We start from the raw sequence: 17,714 nt of genomic DNA on the forward strand, positions 1-17,714 counted from the left end.
GCTCAGTGCAACCTCCGCCTCCTGGGTTCAAGCGATTCTCCTGCCTCAGCCTCCCAAGGAGTTGGGATTACAGGCATGTGCCACCACGCCCGGCTCATTTTGTATTATTATTATTATTTTTTAAGTACAGACGAGGTTTCTCCATGTTGGTCAGGCTGGTCTCGAACTCCTGACCTCAGGTCATCTGCCCACCTTGGCCTCCCAAACTGCTGGGATTACAGGCATGAGCCACCATGCCTGGCTGATTCTCGCTCTTTTGCCCAGGCTTGGAGTGCAGTGGGCACGATCTCAGCTCACTGCAACCTTCGCCTCCTGGCTTCAAGTGATTCTCCTACCTCAGGGCTTCAAGCGATTCTCCTGCCTCAGCCTGCTGAGTAGCTGGGATTACAGGTGTGCACCACCATGCCCAGCTAATTTTGTATTTTTAGTAGAGACGGGGTTTCACTATGTTGGCCAGGTTGATCTCAAACTACTGGCCTCAAGTGATCTGCCTGCCTCAGTCTCCCAAAGTGCTGGGATTACAGGCATGAGCCACCATGCCCAGCCCAAAAATTAAGATATTAACATCAGATACAATTTGTATACTTTTTCTCCTGTTAATCTGTCCTTTGTTAGTTTAATTTGCAGGCCACAGTCACTAAACCTAAAAGGGCAGAAGAAACATGCTTTCTTCCCTGCTTTCCAACATTGTGTCTGGACTAAGCCTGAGACCCACTTTAGTCAACAGTGTATCAGGTGACTCTGTGCCTGTTCTGGGCCTAACCTGTAGAGCTTGGCAATGTTTGTTCTTGTGCTCTTGGGAGTCCTGAACCAACATGTAAGACAGGGGTTGGCAAACTATGGCCCATGGGCCAAATCCAGCCCACTGTCTATTTTTGTAAATAAAGCTTTATTGTAGCAGAGCAATGTCCATCTGTTTATGGGCATTTATGGCTACCTTTGCATTACAATGGTAGAGTTGAGTACTTGTGACATAGACTATATGGTCAAAGAGTCTAAAATATTTGGTCTTGTACTGAAAAGTTTGCTGACCCCTGATTTTAAAAGACCATCGACCTGTTGGAGAGACTACATGGAGAAGTCCTGAGGCCACAAGGAGAAAGAGAGAGGCTCAGCTGTCCATGTTCCATTTCCTAGTCCCAGGGCCAGGTGATTCAGCCCTATTACCAGTCATTGCCAATAGGAGAGACCCCAAAGGAGGTCAACAGAAGAACCATCCTGCTGACCCCAGGCAATCTGAAGAACTGGAATAATAAAATGGTAGCTCTATGCTGCTGCATTTTGGATGGTTTATTACACAGCAGCAGATAATTGGAACCCACTCCCTCCCCACCTCCAAACAAAAATATTGGGCTGTGACTGTGAAGACGAACCAAAAACAAACAAACAAAAAAACAAGCACCATTGAAGATGAGTTACAAAACCATGACTGAATTAGTTCCCAAAGCTGTCTAATAGCACCACGTAACTGCTTGCAGAGTTTTTCTGAAGAAATACCATAACTCATCATGAAACCAGCTATTAAACCACAAAACTTCTGTTTCCTTCACCTTGTACGTCACCCCTACTCTCTGCAACAGTTTGACCGCATTTTAGTTTGTGGGTTTTTGCCTTTTAAATGAATCTTATCATTATGAACACTGAGTACCCAAATAGTCCCCCAGGGCAGGAACTTCTCGTCTCTCTGAACACAGAATGTCCACTTGTGTGTTCTTTCAGATGCAGGGTCTTCTTGCCCTGAATTTCTAGAATGTGTTCTTAAAGAAACATACCTATTATTTCAAAGTATCTCAATTTTTTGAGAGACAAGGAGCACTATGAATCCAGCTCATGGTGTTAATGGCTTTCTCATCATAAATCCATCAGCTATATTACTTCTTTAGAGAAAGTAAAAATCAGAACAAGGTCTATTTGTCATATTTCCTTAACCACATCTGGAGAGAAGCTTCAAGTGAGTAAATCCAACATATGATTGTGATTCTGGGAGCATCATTGTTTCTGTTTTCATGAAGTTTTCTCTAAGGAATGAGTTAAGGAATGAGTTAGTTCTTTTGGGGAAAAAAAAATAGTGTGCCTCCCCCCCACTGCCCACCACCTGCACACCCACTCTCGGAAATGTTGCCTGCCCATATTTACCTGCTCACCAAGCTGTTCCCTATTCTAGAAGTTTCCACTCTCCCTTGAGTATAAAAGCTTCAACCCTGGTTCAGTGGGTGGTAGCTGCACCATGGTCTGGGGAAATCAGCACTTTTTCGTGGGTGTTGCTGCCCAGGGACCAAAGGGGACTTGAGGATAATCAAGCCAGCTCTGCAAGTCTCCAACCACACAAGGGGACTGAGCTCCCACCACATCCCTCAACCTCCCGCCGCCATCTTGCTTTCCCACTCCCTGCCTCCCACACAGCTCAGCTGCCTTTTGCTGCCCTTTGCTGCCCTTTACTGCCCCCTTGCACTCCCCAGCAAACCTCCTCCATCCTCTCCACTGCGTCTCCTCCCTCCCTTCCTCCCCTCTGTCACCCCAATGGCCCAGGGAGAGCACAGGACAACATGGAGTGAGGAAAGGGAGGAGCTCAGCCAGCTAACCATCCCTGCCCACCACATGTGAATTAGACAGGCTTCTCCAGAGACAGAGCCAATAGGGTATGTACACAGGAAGAAATTTATCTGAGGAATTGGCTCACACAGTTATGGAAGCTGACAAGCCCTGAGATCTGCCATCTGCAAACTGGAGACCCAAGAAAGCCAGTGTTACAATTCACTCCTGTTCCAACAGCCTGAGAACCAGGGGAACAGATGATGTAAATCCCAATCCCAGGGCAGAAGAAGAAGAAATGAGATGTCCCAGCTCAAGCATGGAGGTAAGGGGGAAAGAGAGCAAATTCCTCTGTTCTCTGTCTTTTGTTTTGTGCAGACCCTCAAGGGGTTGGATGAGGCCCACCTACATTGAGAAGGGCATCCGCTTCACTAAGTCTGCTGGTTCAAATGCTAATCCCATCAGAAAACTGTCACAGACACACCCAAATAATGTTTAATCTGAGCACCTTACGGTCCACTCAAATTGACTCATAAAATAAGTCATCACATGGGTGAAAGCCTTCCCTGGATGGTGAGTTTTCTGTCTCCCCAGCGTGCATGCATGAAGAGCTGTCTGGGTAGATCTGATTCCCATCTTTTACCTACAAACATTTACCCACAGCCTTGCCCAAATAACACTGAGCTCCAGGCTGTATGTGTATTATTTCTCATCTTTACAATGGCCCAGAGAGGAGTTCCTGAGTCCTGGAGGGAACTGAGGTAAAAGTGTAACCACTTGATGGGTTCTTCCTGCCCACTGCACGAAATCCATCCACTGAGACCAGGGCATTGCAATAGAGAAAGAGTTTAACTGATGTAAGGCTGGCCCATGCAGGAGAAATGAAGTTATCACTCAAGTATTCGGTGGGCTGGGGGACTAGGGAATGGGTGCTGCTGATTAGTTGGGGAGGAAATCATAAAGGGGTGGAAAACAATCCTTGTGCACTGAGTCCACCTCTGGGTGGAACCACAGGACCAGCTGAGTTATGAGTCAGGGGTCCAGGTGAAGTCAGTCTGAAAAAAAATCAGATAAAACCAATCTTAGGTTCTACAATAGTGATGTATCCATAGGAGCAATTGGGGAACGTCACAAATCTTGTGACCTCTGGCCACATGACCCCTGAGCAGTAAGGGATTATAGAAATTATGCCATCATTTAGGCAGAGTTCAGGCCTCTCCCACAATTCTAATCTTGTCATCCTTCATTAGTCTTACAAAGGTGGTTTTTGGTCCCTGAGCAAGAAGGGGGTTAGTTTTATGGAGGGATTTACTTTTACCCTTGCTTTTAAGTTAAACTATAAACTATATTCCTCCTAAAGTTACCTTGGCCCATGCTGCCTTGACCAAGGACAGCTTGGAGGTCAGAAGCAAGATGCAATCAACTAAGTCAGATTTCTCTCACTGTTATAATTTTGCAAATGCAGTTTCAGAGGGAATGAGGAGGGAAAGGTGGAGGGCCCCTTGTAAGTTATTTGCTGAAGAGCACACAGCTAATGGGTGCAGTTAACACAGGCTTTTTTTGAGACAAAGTCTCGCTCTGTCACCCAGACTGGAGTGCAGTGGCGCGATCTCGGCTCACTGCAACCGCCGCCTCCCAGGTTCAAGCAATTCTCTGCCTCAGCCTCCTGAGTAATGCCCACCACCACACACAACTAATTTTTGTATTTTTAGTAAAGATGGGGTTTCATCATCTTGGCCAGGCTGGTCTTGAACTCCTAACCTCATGATCCACCCGCCTGGGCCTCCCAAAGTGCTGGGATTACAGGCGTGAGCCAGTGCACCCAGCCTAGGCTTTCCTTTTTTAAAACTCTTTTATTTTATTTACCAATACATATTCATGAAAACAAATCAACCCACACAATAAAGCACCAACAAGAAAGACAAATTAATCACTAAAATTGTAGTACCTCGAAGTACAGTTGACCCTTGAACAATGCAGGGGTTAGGAGCACCAACTCTCATGCAGTCAAAAATCCTCGTATACATTTCGACTCCCCCCAAAACTTTACAGTAATAGCTTGCTGTTGACCAGAGGCCTTACTGATAACATAAATAGCCAATTAACACATATTTCGTATGTTATATATGTCATATAATGTATTCTTAAAGTAAAGTAAGCTAGAAAGAAGAAAATATAATTAAGAAAATCATTAAAGAGAAAATATATTTACTATTCACCAAGTGGGGGCGGATCATCATAGAGGTCTTCATCCTTGTCTTCAAGTGGAGTAGGTTGAGGAGGAGGAAGAAGAGGGATTGGTCTCACTGTCCCAGGAATGGCAGAGGTGGAAGAAAATCTGCATGTAAGTGGCCCACACAGTTCAAACCTATGTTGTTAAAGGGCCCATTGTGCATCCAGTCCTTGTCTCAAACTGAAGGCTCAGCCTTGTTCTAATGCTATCGTCTCTAAAATATTCCCTTATATATTCACATCACCGCTCTACTGCAATGCACTGCTAAGATGCTTACACCCTGTCTCTGGGGGCTATGGTTGCCCTAGTTGAGGAGAACTCAGTGGCAGAAGGGACAGGAGTTCACCGACAACTGAAGCCCTGTCCCCGGGGTGCTCTCTTGGGTGCTTGTGACTCCCGGCATCCCCTCTTGGGCATATTTTGAGGTCTAGAGAACCATTTTGCCTAATAGTGGCTGTCAGATAAGGTCTGTTTGGCAGATGCCTGCAGAGCCGTGTGCCTGCCAACAGACATCCCCTGGCTTCCATCCCACCCTTCCCACTATGAGGAGTCGGAGTTGGTGTTTGGCTGACCACAAGGAACCCAGGCAGAAAAGTCCCCTAAGCCTACTGCAGCTCTGGGGTGTGGCTGAGTGGGATGCTCAGCAGATGTTTGGGGAGAAGGGAAGGTGGACACCCTGAAGGCCTCTGACCCTACCTGAGGCCAAGGGTGGGTGAAAAAGTGTAGCATGAATGGCAGCTGGGAGAGCACAGAGCCCAGGGTCTACCCTGACTTCAGGGGGCCTCAGCCAGTCAGACTTTGAATAACACCAGCTACACTGGGGCCCCAATTTCTGTGGCCCCCTCCCATGACAAACAAGGCCCATTGGTCAGGACGAACCAGATCTGATGCAGGAACAAGTGGCCTGCCAGTCTCAGGGGTTCTGCCCATCACAGTCACTTAGCACCTCAGTACCTCAGCACTTCTCCACTTGTGGGCTGGTTGGGCTTCCTCACAGCATGGTGGCCATGCTCGATCAGGGCAGTCAGACTGCTTCCATGGTGGCCCAGGAGTATTCTAGAGAGCCAGCAGGAAGCTGTCACCTCTTCATGACCTGGCCTTGAAAGTTACATAGCATCACTCCACCGTAACTTTGGTGGACAGGCCACTAAGTCAGGCCCAGAATCAAGGGGACCAACACTGACTCCACTTCTCGGTGGGTGGAGCTGTAAAGCCACCTCACAGGACTGTCATGTTATTTATGAGCTAATATCTGTAAAGTGCTGAGAACCATTCCTCACACTAATGCAATTTATACAAGTGTTTCTTAAAGAAAGCATACTGCTCATGGGTTTGAAAATCATGTCTCAGTAAGCTAACTCCCTGTTTGATATCCAGAACATTCCTGCATCACCCAGTGGGGGAAGCACCAAATCCTGTTGCTCTTTCACTGCCATGCAAGTGCCTGGCCATGGAAGTTGGAGTCAGAATCCTTGTCACACCTTCCAAAAGTTTCACCAGAGGTTCAGAGAAGCCAGAGAGGGCTGGATCTCCACCCTTCCAGGGAGAGGGAACAAACAGTGGGCTTCAGCAGCCTGACTCAGGAGCAAATTCCTAGATGACTCTACCTGGAACATGGCACACTGGGGCTCATGGCTGTGAAACTCAGAGCAAAAACAAGGCCAGTGTTGACTGAGGCTCTCACCCTCCACTGCACGTTCAAACCATCTGGAGACCCTCAGATGGCTCCATGCCTGGCCTCTCCCCAGACAGAGCTCTGAAGTGGGACCTGGGCTTCAGAATTCTGAAACCTCCCAAGCGATTTCAAGACACACCAAAGCCTAAAAGTAACTGAAATGATGGGATTCCGACGCTCCTGTGCTTGCGAGTCACTTGGGGACCTTGTTAAGATACAGACTCTGACTCAATGGGGCCGGCTGAAATTCTGCATTGCTAGCAATCTCCTGGCAATGTTCACGCCTCTGGTCTGTGGACCACACTTTGAGTAGCAGAAAAATAGAGCAGCATTTCTTAGTCTTGTCTTGTCTTTTTAACTCTATGCTTCCCACTGATTAACGTACAAATCCCATGCCTTCTTTTAATATTATTTGAAAACTGCACAGTAAATTAAATATTGCAACTAAAACCAAGTGTTAATTTGAGGGGACAAAATTCTGCATTGTTTGCACAACTCACTTCTGGGCCTTCCCATCCCACCAACACCTACAATCTGGGAAAACACCCTGTTGCAAAAACAACTGGAGGTGGCACCCATCCAGCTTCACCCAGGTTTCCACCGGCTCCTTCACCCAGCACCTAAAGGACTCACCACCCACCCCCTATTGGGGTCTTGCTTCACCCATCAACAAGCAAGATAATGTCAGGTGGCCTCAAAGGGCCTTTCCAATATCACTAGGGACTTTTGATCTTAAATCATCTTTTAATCTTTTCCATCCCATGGATCCTCGGCCTCCTCTGTGACTTTCAGGAAAGAAGCAGGCCTCCAAAAGCATTTTCTACCACAGGCACTTGTGCCTAGGGACTTTCCTGACAAGGACATGAACAGGCACATCAGGGTTGGTGACCACACCATAAGATGCTGGCAGGAACAAGGCCTAGGCCAAGGGTTGAGGAAACTATCTATAAGGGCTAGATGGCCTCTCAGGCTCTGCTGTGAGCTCACCGCTATTCAGCTCCACCCCTGAAGCACAAAGAGCCACAGATGGTGTGTGAACAAAGGGTGTGACTGCGTTCCAGTAACATTCACTTCACAAAAACAAGCGTTGGGCCGGATTTGGCCCACAGGCTGTAGTTACCGGACAGCAGTGCTTCTCAAACTTTAATGGCACAGAGATCACTCAGGGATCTAGTTAAAATACAGATTCTGAGAACATGGATTTGAGTGCAGCACTGTCCAACAGAAATATGATGGGGCCAGGCAAGGTGGCTCATTCCTGTAATCCCAACACTTTGGGAAGCTGAGGCAGGAGGATCACTTGATCCCAGGAGTTCAAGACCACTTGAAGCAATATAGTGAGACACTGTCTCTATGAAAAAAATAAAAGTTAAAAAAAATTGACCGATCAGGGCAGATCACCTGAAATCAGGAGTTCAAGACCAGACTGGCCAACACGGTGAAACCACGTCTCTACTAAAATACAAAAATTTGCCAGGCATGATGGTGGGTGCCTGTAATCCCAACTACATGGGAGGCTGAGGCAAGAGAATCGCTTGAACCTGGGAGACGGTGGTTGCAGTGAGCCAAGATCACACCACTGCACTCCAGCCTGGGCAGCTGAGCGAGACTCCATTGCAAAAAAAAAAAATTAGCTGAGTGTGGTACCACACGCCTGAAGACCCAGCTACTTGGGAGGGTGAGGTGGGAGGATCACTGGAGCCCAGGAGGTCAAGGCTGCAGTGAGCTAAGATTGCACCACTGCACTCCAGCCTGGGTGACAGAGCAAGACCCTGTCTCAAAAAATAAAGAAATATAATGGGAGTCACATATGAAGTTTAAAATTTCCTGGTAGAGACTTTAAGTTAAAAAAAAAGTGAAATTAATATTAATAAGATACTTTATTTAACCGAATATACCCAAAAGAGTACGATTTCATCATGTGGCACTAACCACATTTCCAGTGGCCATAGTCATGGTTACACAGGAACAAGCCTGAAAGCCTGCATTTCAGACAAGCTCCCAGTTAACAAGAATGCTGCCAGTCCAGGGACCTCGCTTTGTAGCAAGGGCCCAAAGAATGCTATCTTCTACCTGGGCTGGTGAGACAGCTGTGGAGCTTCTACACAATTTTCTGCAGGACACTTGGCAAACTGAATATGTATCCTAAGATAGGAATGCTTGAAGTCACATCTTAGGGAACATCCAGCTCATTGATACCATCCTTGTGCATGATTATCAAGTAATCTTTCTCAAACACTCTCACCAGGTATTTTACACAAAGCCCAGTAAATGGGGGCCCTGTCTCCTCCATATCACACAAAGGAAATTACATGCGTGGATAAGGAATGGCAGGACAAGTGTGTGCTGGCGCCATCCCACAGCCTTTACACTGGCCTCTCCAAGAAGTTCACAGTTCCATGAGCGAGGCTTAGGAATTCCCATTTTACGGAGGAAGAACCAATCTCCAAGCTTAAGAAGCTGCAGCTAGAAATGAGCAACCCTGTGCCTGAGGCCCAAGTCCATCCATTTCCAAAAGGCTAGGCTCATAATCCAAGGAGTGCAGCATACAAGATACCACCAGGCATGAGTCACAGACATTTCTATTTCAATATTTTTAATAGAACATCTCCAGTTTATCAAACTCGTGATATGTCACAGACAAAATTGCTTACCTTAAGCTGAGGATTATTTTAAGAATCTGTTTCAATTTTATTTATTTATTTTTTAAGCCAAGTATTTCCAGTTTTTATTTTTATAACATGACTTAATAAGAAAAACATTCCCCCAATTTTTTAAAAATTAGGTTGGATTAATTTACAATATATCAATCAACTTAAAATATCAGCCCTTTTATTTAGAGCCAAGGATGCTATTTTAACAGCAGAATTGCACCATTGATACTTTTACCTATATTTGATGGCACAGATATGCAAAAGTCATACGACTTCCACTGACACCCTCTCCTCCCTCCAGAGTAGCATTCACGTAATTTATCTTAGGTCAGTTACAAGTTATATGTAAGAAATGGTTAAGTGGGCTGGGCATGGTTGGTGGCCCATGCTTGTAATCCCAGCACTTTGGGAGGCCTGGTGGGGGGTGTTAGGTGGGGGGAATCGCTTTGAGCCTAGGAGGTCAAGGCTGCAGTGAGCTATGACTGCCCCACTGCACTCCAGCCTGGGCACCAGCATGAGACCCTGTCTATAAAAGGGAAGGGGAAGGGGTGGGGCAGGGGAAGGGAGAGGAAGAAAGGAAGGAGAGAAAGAAAAGGGAGAAAGAGAGGGAAAGAAGAAGGGAGGGAGGGAGGAAAGAAGGAAAAAAGGAATGAAGGAAGGAAAGAGAGGAAAGAGAGGAGGGAAGGAGGGAGGGAGGAGAGAGGAAAGAGAGAAAGAGGAGCGAAGGAGGGAGGAAGGAAGGAAGGAGAGAGAGGAAAGAGAAAGAGGAGGGAAGGAGGGAGGAAGGGAGGGAAGGAAGGAAGGAAAGAGAGGAAAGAGGGGAGGAATGGAAGGAGGGAAAGAGGGAAGGAAGGAGGGAGGGAAGGAGGGAGGGAAGGAGGGAGGGAGGGAGGGAGGAAGGAAGGAAGGAAGGAAGGAAGCAAGCAAGCAAGCAAGCAAGCAAGCAAGCAAGCAAGCAAGCAAGCTAAGCAATATAACCCTGTGGCAACATTTGTAAAAGTGACTCTGAGAAGACAGAAAGATCCTCTATGAGAGGCTGGTGTCCCCAGGAATTGGCGAGGCCTGCTGAGGATCATTTGGGTAAATGTCATGGTCACGCGGCCCCATTCTCTTCGCTGAGCTCCGGATTTCCGTAGCCAGTTGTCTGCTGGACATTCCTCCCTGAGACATCTCACAGGTAACCCGCTCCAAAGTCAATTTTAGGGCCCTCCTCCCCACTGCGTCCGTCCTCCTCCTGCTCTCCTGGCCTCTGGAATGGTCCCCGCCCAGCCAGTTTCTGACACCCGACGCTGTCCTGGGCCTCGCCCCGCCTTCCCACCCCCACCCAAACGCGCGTACTCTCGGCCTGGCCTGCGTAGGCCCGGCCCGGCCCGCACCCGCCCTGCCGGGCTCCTGCTCCATTGCTGCCCCAGCCCACGTCCCTCACGGCTAGACCCTGAGTCTGTCACCCGTTGGCAGCGCCCAGAATGGGCCAAGCACCCTCCCCGCCCCTCTCCAGGGTGCTGCTGGCCTCGCTTCCGCGGCCCCTCCCGCGAGGCCTACCCCCACCCCCACCCAGCGGCCCCTTGGTTCTCCTTCCTGGCCCCTGGCCACCACTTTACATCCTGATTTGTAACCCCGCAGTGACTAACATAGCTCCCACCTCCTGGCCTGTTCACGGGGGTCCCCAGGGGTGCGCGGACCGTGCGGGGGTCCCCGCGGCCAACCCAGCGCCAGAAGCGCAGGGAGCACGTGGCAAACGGTGGGGGGAACAATCGAGACGGACCCAAAGCGGTTGCAGCAGAGAGGGAGGCATCCAATCCCGTCCACCAGCCCCCAAAGGCCGTCGTCCCGCCTGGAGAACCGAGCAGTGCTGGGCAACGTTCACTAGTAAAGAAAAATATCTGACCGGTTCCAGCTCCAGCCCAAGCTGCTGGTCGGGGCGAGAGGCCTGGGGACCTGTCCAGGGCAGGAGCCCCCGCACTGCAGGGGAATCCTCCTACTACTGCACGGGGTGGAGGGGGTGGGCGGGGGGGAACGTGCAGGCCCTGGAGCCCCACTCAGAAGACGCCTGAGCAGAGGCGCCTCGGCTCTACCCAGCTCAGCCCCCGCCCCCGCACTGCACATCCCCCTGTGGGCTTCCATCCTTCCTCCCCTTCCCCCCCACCACCCCAACCGCCCCCAGGGCTCTGCTGAGGCTTCCCTGCTGTCTGGGCAGGGGCTGTCGTTTCCGCAGGAGCACGCCGTGAGATGAGCACCCAGGGAGTGACGAAGGGGGCTCCAGGGGATACTGGGGAGGGCGAGTCAGAGCAGGGCCCAGAGGGGAGCAGCAGGCAGGGCACAATTTCGGGCCAGTTCCGGGGCAGGGTGGGTGGAGCCCAACCCCTAGGGGAACTCGGATCCTAATGACACCCTCAAGTCTGCCCGTCGGCCCGGGTTTCTTACTCCCACTCCGGTCCTCTTGGCCAAAGGCATGAGGCCGGGAGGACGGCGATGAGGATCAAAACCCCTGCGTCCTTCCTGCCTCTGCGCCTGCCAGCAAAACAGCTCCATGAGTCCAAGGGCAGCTCAAGGGCAGCTCAAGGGCAGGCCACGGGAGCCACAGGTCCTGGCCATACAGCAAAAACATACGGAAGCCAGGGCAGTGCAGACACAGCAACAGGACAGAGGGGCCTGGCTGGAGCGCCAATGCCAGGGGTCTCTCAGGGCCCGCAACACGGTGTCCTTCTTGGACTGGAGTCTCAGTTAAATAACGAAGAGGGGATCTGATGACGTCCACGTGGGCTTCTCCCTGCCTTTGGTGGCGCCCCGGCCCTCCTGTGCGTCCTCCTGGCCCTGCTCAGATCCTAGGAGCCATCACACACTCAACATCACCAGGCAGCACCAGCACCAAAGCCCCTCATTCCATTGCCCTCTAACACCTGGCTCAGAGTGAGCTCAGCTTCTTTTCTTCAAACATGTCTTCATGGCAGCAAGGGAATCAAAAACTCCTCCTGGCCACCCACGGAAACGCAGCTGTCACCAGATGGAAAAGGAGGAGAAGATGCAGTGGGCGTGGGTGGGCCCAGGTGGCCCCTGGCCGGACTCTTTCCCTCAGCTGGGGGACAGAGGCTGATTGGAAGAGCACCTCCTTCCCAACGCTGGAGGACAGGGCCTTCCATGACACCTGTGCCTGGGCTGGTCTTCTGCACCCTTAGCCTCAAGTAGCCTCAGACCACTGCAGTGCTGTTGAGGGTTATCCATAGAGTTTTTTTTCCTGTACTTTGGGTCTCCTTTGCCATCTGCAGCTGGACTAGGGGTCTTGGATTGCCAGGGAGGCTTCTGTGAAGTGGGCTGAAGAGAGCCCTTCCTCACTCGGAAGGCACAGCACAGCCCCGCCACATTTATAAGTGAAAAGGGAGACCCCACTGTGATGGGGATCCTTCTGCCATTCCCCCAAGACCCCAGGATTGATGAGAGGCATTCAGAACTGCAAGGGGCATGAGGGGGCTGTCATGTCCTTGTCTGGGCGGCCTCCCAGGATCAAATTGCTGCCTGAGAACAGGTGGCAGAACATTCCTGAATATTTAACCCTTGGCTCGCAAGAGTGCAGGAATGACAGTTCTGTGCCTGAGGAAAAGATTCGTTTCGCTCGCACCTCACTTAGGACAACTCGTGCTTTACAGAAATTTACTAAAGTTAAAGAATGATTTGTGGTTTCTTTGCTCAAATACAGGAAACTGACTTTTCTCAAAAATGAACTCTCCCTACCAATCTGCACCATGAAATTATTTCAGCAAACAAAAAAGTAATGGTTGCCCATCACTGCATACTGCCTGTGACTCAGCCATCACTCACAGGCAAAGAAGGGTGTTCTCTCCTCTCCCTGTCAGTTACTAATGGTCTCTGTAAATGACCATTTGACATCCTGGCCGGGGAGGATTCAGATCAGAGATGACTTCCCCACTGCCACAAAGTATGGTTCTGGGAAGGACAACCAGCCCCAAGGCCACGAAGGTTCTGAAAAAGTTTCTTCTCATTTGAAGTCCAGTATTTCCTCGGCCCCATTCTTCTGTTAAACAATCCTTTTCCCTTGGAGATTGCTAAAGCTTAGCTCCAGAGCCAGCCTAAGCTCCAGCAGAACTGGGAGCCTCTCCTGTGTCTACATAGCTCCCTTCCCTCCTGCCTTCCTACTATCAAAGGAGAAACAGCGTGTAATTTGATTTTTTCCCCTTCTCCTCACTTGCCATACTGTGTTCTTTGCCTGGGCCTGTGCCTCTCCTTGCAGAGGCTGTGGACAGGAGCACCGAGAGCCACTTCCTGGAGCACGCTCCCCACCCCCGCAGCCTGTGGCTTCAGTCTCTGCTTCTGCAGACAGCGGTGGAGGAAGTCAGGACTGTCCCTTCTGACCTGAACACCTACCTCCAAGTCCTCCCTGTCGCCACAGAGACCCAGCAATGCAAGTGAGTCCTGTTTGACCTCGTCAATCATCGCAGACTGGAAAAGTGACTCGGATGCTCAAGAAACGAGCATACCCAGCAGTGGGCCCCAGACTTCCCGCAGGCCCAGGTCCTCCTGGGTGCACAGAGACCTACCAGACAACGGTCCGGCTGCACTGGTGTTGTGAGATGCCTGTGTCAGAAGACACTGAGTTCCTCACTCGCCTCCTATCATGCCGATGATCACAGGAGAAAGAGCAGGGCACATGCGTGCCAGCATGCTGAAGGGAGGCCAAAACCCACGCTTGAAAACCACAGGTCCTGTTCTAGGAGCAGGAGATATATTTAGCCAAGCAGGATGTTTGTGGGTAAACCAACATTTTGCTGTAAATAAAATTCTGCAAACTCGGGACTTTGAGAATTGCAGAAGCTTACTTTGCCTGCGTATTGGCAAGAGAGCTATTTTCCTAACAGAGGCTCACCATGACCCTCATTCAGAGATGCCCTTGACGCCGAGGGTGGTGCCTTTTCGCTAAGGGGTGCTGTCAGGGGATTGAGTAGGAGCCTGAAGAGCTAGGAGTATCTTCTCCCTGGGCAGACCAGCAGGCAGACCCTGTCCCTTCACACTACAGTGGCACGTGATGGGCCCCACTGCCCACCTGGTTCTGGTGTCCAGGCTGAAGTCCTCGTGTGACACTCCTAACTGTTCTGGCAAGGAAGGCTCACGGGTTCTGACCTACACTTTGAAACTGACCAGTAGTGATAAACTCCGCATGGACTTCAGCCATCATTGCGTACATAAGAAATACATGTTGCACACAGAGTGCTTCTCTACATTCCCAGGTTTGCCACTCCCCGACTTTTGCTGAAGCAGGTTTCTACTCCATCAGTCCCACAGATGTGTTCACAGGGCCAGCACTGAGTGTGGTGCTGGGGAAGGCATGTGCTTGGAGGCAGCCCTGTGAGATGGCACAGCCTAGGGGAGGAGTTGTGGTGGGGAAGACCCTGGCCACGCATGATAGAGGAAGCGTGGCCACACAGTCTTTGCTGTCCCTGCCACAGCATGGTGCTGTAAGTCTCCTCCTTCTGAGTCTGTGCAGACTTATGTGACACATTTGACCCAACAGAAATGCAGCATTTGTGGTGTGTGAAAGTTCCAGACCAGGCCACAGAGAGCTCTGTGGCTTCGGCTGTGTCTCCTGGAGCACTTGCTCTCATGACCCCCTCTCTCAGAGCCCAGGCACCACGCCGTGAGAGAACCCCAGCCACAGAGACAGGCTAGGTGTAGGTGCTTTCATCAAAGTGCCACCTGTGCCTCCCCGCAGCAGTGTCAGGCCGCCAGCTTGGACAGGCAGCTCCAGCCTCCAGTGGAGGCTTCAGAGGACAGCATCAAACAGCATCCACAAAGGAGACCCACCTTGTGAAAAGCGCCTAGCCAAGCCCTGCCCAAATCCCTGGCCTGTGCAATTGTGAGCAAAGCAATTCAATTTGGAGCGGTTTTATGCTGCAGTAGGTGACCAAAGCACTATGGAAGTGAATATCAGGAGCCCCTCACTGGGATGTCAGAAGACATTCAAGGAAGGTTTCCTGGAAGATTTAGTACCTTACGTGGTACAGGAGAAGGCGAGATGGAGAGAAAGCAACCCCAGTCTGAAGACGCAGCGGTAAGAAAGGGTCATTCCCCTGGGCATGTATGGTCTGCTGGGGGATGACAGCCGAGGTGAACTTGAAGCAGAGGACACTCAGACAAGCTGCACTCTGAATCCCACTACGCTGACCACAGCACTTGCTGAAGAAGCCGCCTCACCATGCCCAAGCCCTGCAGAGGGAAGGACTGTGGAAGGCAGCTCAGAGGCCTCAGGCAGCCACAGTGTGCATGCTTGTCTGTGACTCACAGCTACGACGTGGCCTGTGCTGCTGCAGCTGCTGATAAGCCTCAAACCTCATATACCACTCTCTTCCGAGGATTTTTTAAATACACAAAACTGGGAGTGAGAGGGGTATTTAATTCCCCCACTAACACATGTTGGGCGCAGCTGGAGCAGCCAGGCCCACTGTAGCTGGGAAGATGCGGTGCCTCGAGGTGCAGGCACTGCTCACTGCCACATGTGAGCACAGGTTCTGAGGGTGAAAGGTCCCTGGTATCTGGCCAGAGTGTTAGACTCTGGAACATAAGAAGCCCTCGAGGTGGTGGAGAAGGTCTAGCCAGGCTCCAGACTGGCTTCACAGAGGTAATGCTTTTTGGTTTGAAATCCGTAAGAGCGCACTACAACTTCAGGGCAAGCTCCAACAGTGCTTCTCAAACTTTAATGAGCACCCAAATCATCAGGGGGCGCGGGGGATTCTGCATCAGGAGGTCTGGGGCGGTGACACTATTCTGTGTTTCTAACACGTTCCTGGGTGAGGCTGAAACCACTAGTCCATGAAGCACACTTTGAGTAGCAAGAATGTGGAGGAACTGTCCCAGGATGGGCCGTGATTTACCTGAATTCTCACAGTGGCTTAGACAATGGAGACCTTGTCCACAACTAAAAAATAAAAATAAAATCGAACCACACTCATTGTTCCAGGAAACAGCAATAACATTGGAAATAAATCAAATGGTTTATTACTGAGATTGTATTATCAGAGCTATATATTAATTTGTTTTTCTTTCTTTCTTTTTTCCTTTTTTGAGACAGAGTCTCACTCTGTCACCCAGGCTGGAGTGCAGTGGCATGGTCACTGCTCACTGCAGCCTCGAGTTTTCGGGCTCAGGTGATCCTCCCACCTCAGCCTCCCGAGTAGCTGGGACTACAGGCATGCACCACCACACCCAGCTAGTTTTTTGTACTTTTAGTAGAGATGAGGTCTTGCCATGTTGCCCAGGCTGGTCTCAAACTCCTGGGCTCAAGTGATTCGCCCACCTCAGCCTTTCAAAGTGCTGGGATTACAGGTGTGAGCTATACCCCCCGCCCCACCCACCTGTATATTCATTTTCTATAACTGTGTAACAAATAATAAATTCCTATTACTGCATAACAGACTTAATAGCTTAAAACAACACCCATTTATGGTCTCATAATTCTGCAGGTCAGAAGTCCAGGAGGGCTTAACGAGGTTTTCTGCTTGGAGTCTCACAAGGCCAATGTCAAGGTCTCCTATCTGGAGGTTTGGGGAAAAAAAATCTACCTCCAAGTTCAATCTGGTTGTTGGGCAAATTCACTTCCTTGCAGTCCCCTGAAATCCTCATTTTCTTGCTGGCTGTCAGCCAGGGGTTGCTCTCAGTAACAGGGACCTTCCAGGGCCTCCTCCATCTCAAAGCCAGCAACAGAGAAGCCACCCTGGTGTCAAATCTAACTCCAGCTCTGTTACCAGCCAGAGAAAACTCTGCTTTTAAAGAACTTGGCCGGGTGCCGTGGCTCACACCTGTAATCCCAGCACTTTGGGAGGCAGAGGCAGGCGGATCACCTGAGGTCAGCACTTTGAGACCAGCCCCGCCAACATGATGAAACCCCGTCTCTACTAAAAAATACAAAAATTAGCCAGGCACAGTGGCAGGTGCCTGTAATCCCAGCTACTCAGGAAGCTGAGGCAGGAGAATAGCTTCAACCTGGAGGCAGAGGTTGCAGTGAGCCGAGATTGCCCCATTGCCCAGCCTGGGCGACAGAGCGAGACTCTGTCTCAAAAATAAATAAATAATAAATAAATAAATAAATAAATAAAGAACTCATATTAGGCCCCACCCCAGATAATCTTCCAATTTTTAGATCAGACAATTAGTGACCTTAATTATATCTGAAAGAGTCTTTTGCCATACAAGGTAACATAATCATGCGAATAACGCCAGGGGGCTTGGTTCTGGTTCCAGGGCCACCTTAGATTTCTGCCCTCCAAAAGTGGGAAATGGGTGCCTTAGGCAAAAACTGCCCTATAAGAATGCAACAACCATTACACAACTAAAGTGGGTGATCTTCAATGACATAATCAGAAAAGAACCTGAGATCAATTTCTCACTCAACAGGATTTATGGAGAGAGGCCAACAAAAACTAAGGCCTCAATTTAGCAAACTGAACTAAAAGCCAAGTTTAATTTGCATTCTTTAGAATGCTTGGGGTCAGCTGGGAGTCTCTCCCATTAGAATGCCTGGGGTGGCCCAGGTGTCTCTATCATTAGACTGCCCGGGCTCAGCCGGGAGATTCCTAGAACACACTGGGTCAAGCAAAACAACAACAAACAAACA

The 17,714-nt window shown here is 49.9% G+C and overlaps 1 long non-coding RNA gene across 1 annotated transcript in view; it reads right to left on the minus strand.

Moving 5' to 3' along the window:
* Positions 1–13,750, minus strand: part of LOC129524509 (uncharacterized) — an 85,890-nt gene extending 72,140 nt beyond the window's left edge. The window contains exon 1 of the long non-coding RNA XR_010130277.1: positions 13,475–13,750. This is a non-coding gene — a long non-coding RNA (uncharacterized lncRNA). The remainder of the gene's footprint in view (positions 1–13,474) is intronic.
* Positions 13,751–17,714: the final 3,964 nt, after the last annotated feature.

This window comes from Gorilla gorilla, chromosome 13 (genome assembly GCF_029281585.2).
Source record: "Gorilla gorilla gorilla isolate KB3781 chromosome 13, NHGRI_mGorGor1-v2.1_pri, whole genome shotgun sequence".
Classification (NCBI taxonomy): domain Eukaryota; kingdom Metazoa; phylum Chordata; class Mammalia; order Primates; family Hominidae; genus Gorilla; species Gorilla gorilla.